Source organism: Meles meles, chromosome 21 (genome assembly GCF_922984935.1).
Source record: "Meles meles chromosome 21, mMelMel3.1 paternal haplotype, whole genome shotgun sequence".
Taxonomy (NCBI): domain Eukaryota; kingdom Metazoa; phylum Chordata; class Mammalia; order Carnivora; family Mustelidae; genus Meles; species Meles meles.
Window position 1 is genome coordinate 11756661 of NC_060086.1, and position 3885 is coordinate 11760545.

The 3885-nt window shown below is 46.2% G+C and overlaps 1 pseudogene; it reads left to right on the plus strand.

The window, feature by feature from the left end:
• The first annotated feature begins 2464 nt into the window (after positions 1-2464).
• LOC123934295 lies at positions 2465-2582 on the plus strand (annotated as a pseudogene).
• Positions 2583-3885: the final 1303 nt, after the last annotated feature.

The following is a 3885-nucleotide window of genomic DNA, read 5'->3' on the forward strand; positions in this document are numbered from 1 at the left end:
GGCTCAGGAATTGCAAGAGGGAAAAGGAGGGATGGCTTGTCTTTGCTTTCCGGATTTTCTTTTCTTCAGTATTTTTTTTATTGTGGTAAAGTTAAGTAATGTTTATCATTTTAACCATTTTAAGTATACTGTTCAGTGGCATCAAAGACCTTCACAGGGTTGTGCAGCCATCCCTGCTCTCCAGTTCCAGAACTTTCTTTTATCATCCCAAAGAGAAACTTTGGACCCATAAACAGTAATTTCCTGTCCTCCCCTTACTCTGTTATCTTATCTTATCTTATCTTTTTTAAAAATTTTTTAAAATTTTTATTTATTTATTTGACAGACAGAGATTGCAAGTAGGCAGAGAGAGGTAGGGGGAGGGGAAGCAGGCTCCCTGCCAAGCAGAGAGCCCAATGCAGGGCTTGATCCCAGGACCCTGAGATCACGACTCGACCTGAAGGCAGAGGCTTTAACCCACTGAGCTACCCAGACGCCCCTTATCTTTGCTTCTTAATGTCTGAGTCCTTCAGCTAGAATTCTGGAAGTCTGAAAGGCTTGAGCCTGAAATCATATCATTCATTCCCATGTCAGGCTGTGGAGAGGGGCTTAGAACACCTGAAATCATAGCTAGAACACCTTCATGTGGCCTGGGCTTTCTCAAAGATGGTGGCTGGATTCCAAAGTCAAGGACTGAGATAGAGAGAGAGAGAGAAAGAGAGAGAGAGAGAATGTGCACAAGCAAGCCGGGAAGAAGCTATATCCTTTCTATGACCTCATCCCAGAGATCCCATAGCGAGATCCCATAGCGTCACTCTGGCTGTGCTCCATTGAATGGGGCAGCTAGAAGGTCCAGATCCATGGGAGAGCACACAGATTCCACTTCTCAGGAGGAGGCTGATCAGTCAACTTCTTTAACAAGAGTACGTAGGATGGATAATTTTATTGGTGAGGCCATCTTTGGAAAACACAATCTGCCGTGGACAAAGAGGCTGAATACGTAAGTGCTGAGAGATATACAAGTACAGATGGGACCGTGGAGGGAAGTGGCTGAGCACAAGGGAGGTGAGCTTGGGGCTTGACAGTCACATAGGATTGATCGTGGTGGGGAAGAGATGGCAGAGACAGGATGGGCTGGAGAAGACCAGGAGCCTTGACTTCTCCTGTTTGAGACTCCTGACTTGTGCCGGATGCTTGAGCTTCCCTGGGACTCAACAAAACGATGCCTGTGGCCAATAGCCACACTTGCACATGGGAGCCAGAGCAAGGAAGCCGGTGTGTTATTTCATCCTGGGGGAAGGGAGGGCCTTCCGGAACACAAAAGCGAATGAATCACCCATGGAGGAAGCAACTAAGAAGGTATCTTCTGTGTGACATGGTTTATAAAAGGAAAAAAATCAGGAACTCCTTGAGTCTAAAGGTGGAGAATTGGTTAAATAAGTTATTGGATACGTTTGTCTGTTGAAACATTAAGTGATCACTAAGGATCCCATTCTTAGATGATACTTAAGGTTACACACACATACACACACGTGCACACATATATACTGAGAGAATAGAAAACATATACTGGTCTCTACCTCCAGTTCCTGGGACAGAGCTTCCATTTCCTGAGAAAACTGGGAGCATCTCTGGTCTAATATTGGTCTTTGACCATGTCCCTGACTGGGCTCCTAAAACCCTTGTAAATTTCTAAGTGATAAGAACACTGGAGCATTTTTTGCTCTAATGAGGTGACCCTGGGTGGGGTCCTGGATGGGGGTTGGTCACCAGAAAAAACCAAGCCATTATTAGAAGCTTGGAATTTCAGCACTTACCCCCACACTCTCCAGAGAGAGGAGAGGGGCTAGAAATGAAGTTAATAACTGACCATGCCTGGGGCCTCTGGGTGGTGTGGTCATTTGAGCATCCTTGTCTTGATTTCCGGTCCTGAGAAGGGTGGGGCAGTCATGATATTGAGCCTGGCATGGGGCTCTGCCTCAGTGCGGAGTCTGCTTGAGATTCTCTCCCTCTCCTTCTGCCCCTCCTCCTGTGCTCTCTCTCTTTCTCTAAAATAAATAAATATATATTTTAAAAGATTTTATTTATTTGACAGAGAGACAGCCAGAGAGGAAACACAAGCAGGGGGATTGGGAGAGGGAGAAACAGGCTTCCCGCTGAGCAAGGAGCCTGATGCGGGGCTCGATTCCAGGACCCTGGGATCATGACCCGAGTTGAAGGCAGACGCTTAACGACTGGCCCACCTAAGCACCCCTAAAATAAATAAATCTTTTAAAAAATCAACTTTGGGACGCCTGGGTGGCTTAGTTGGTTAAGTGGCTGCCTTCAGCTCAGGTCATGATCCGGCATCCTGGGATCGAGTCCTGCCTTGGGAATTCTTGCTCAGCGGGGAGCTTGCTTCTCCCTCTGCCTCTGCCTGCCACTCTGTCTGCCTGTGCTCAGAGAAATAAATAAATAAAATCTTTAAAAAATTATTTAAAAAATCAGCTTTGGGCAGTGGCGGTATCATAGCCAATGAGGTTTATCCGAGGTGTGATTATCGCTAATTGAAAAAAATCATTGATCAGCATGAAGAATCCTCCATAAAACCCCAACAGTATGGGCTCTGGGAACTTCCAGGCCGCTGGGAGGGTGACACACCCCAGCTCCACAGGAACAGAAGCTTCCAGACCTTGCTTTTAATAGTCTTCAAAAATATAATAATATCCATATCCTTTAATAAACTGGTAATTAAGGCAGTGTTTCCCTATAATCTCTGTGCAAATTAATCAAACCCAAGGAGGGGGTCGTTGGAGCCTCCAATCAGTAGCCAGCTGGTCAGAAACATAAGGGACAATCTGGACTTGAGACCAGCATCTGAAGTGGGGGAGGGGGAAGTCTTGTGACTTTAACTTCAGGTTGGGCCCTTAACCCTGGGGGATCTGACACCATCCAGGTAGGGGGAAGCCAAGGTTGAGTTAAATTGAGGGACACCCAGCTGGTGTCACAGAGAGTTGCTCGGTGTGGGAAAAACCTCCCCACATCTGGGGACCAGAATCGTCAGCAGCGTGGTGTTTTCTGTGAGCAGTAAAGGAGACTCACAGGCAAAGGACATAGTAGAGAAGGCTGGGATGTTCTCCCAACATAGAAAGGAGAAAATGAAGTTTTTCCTTCGCGTGAGGAAAAGGTGTACACTGTGTTTCAGTGAGCAAAGTGGGTCATGGATTATTGTAATTACACCATGCTCTGTTGAAAATCTCCCAATGACTCTATGAGGTGCAGTTAAAATATTCCCACTTTACAGGCCAGAAGACTGAGGCATAGAGAAGTCCATTCATTTGCCTGAGGTGACAGGTAAGCTGAGGAGCTGGGCTCGTAACCCCAGGTCTACCTGTCCAGGCAGAAAAATCATTCGGAGCCTGGGAATTTCCAAATTTGTAAGAAACCAATCCCTCAAAAATGAATGGAGCAGAGGGATACTAAGAGGATAAAGCCCAAATGTTAGTTCTGGTTCTGTGTGGGTGGTGAGATGATTTTCCAAGCTTTCTACAAATTCATGTTACTTTTAGAGTAAAGCAAATTAAAAAAAAAAAAACTATAGAAAAGAATGGGTTTATGCTATTTAGAAGTCTACACTGCCATGTTTTAAAGCCTTCTCTTCTCTTGGGGTCTGTAAGAAATTTGTAACCGCGATCTCTGGTGGTCCCCATGAAGACACATATCTGTAAATGCCCAGCGTTGTGCGGGGCACCTGGAGACACCCCCCAAACCCTTGGTGGTCAATGGCTGCAACCGAACTTTAATGAAAGACGTTTCTGAAATGAATCACCAGGGCCCTAAGGGCATCTATGAGGGACTCAGTGCGACAGGACGACGCTGGTCTTTATTTTTCAGGAGCGCCCCTCTGACTCACACCTTGGGGACCCC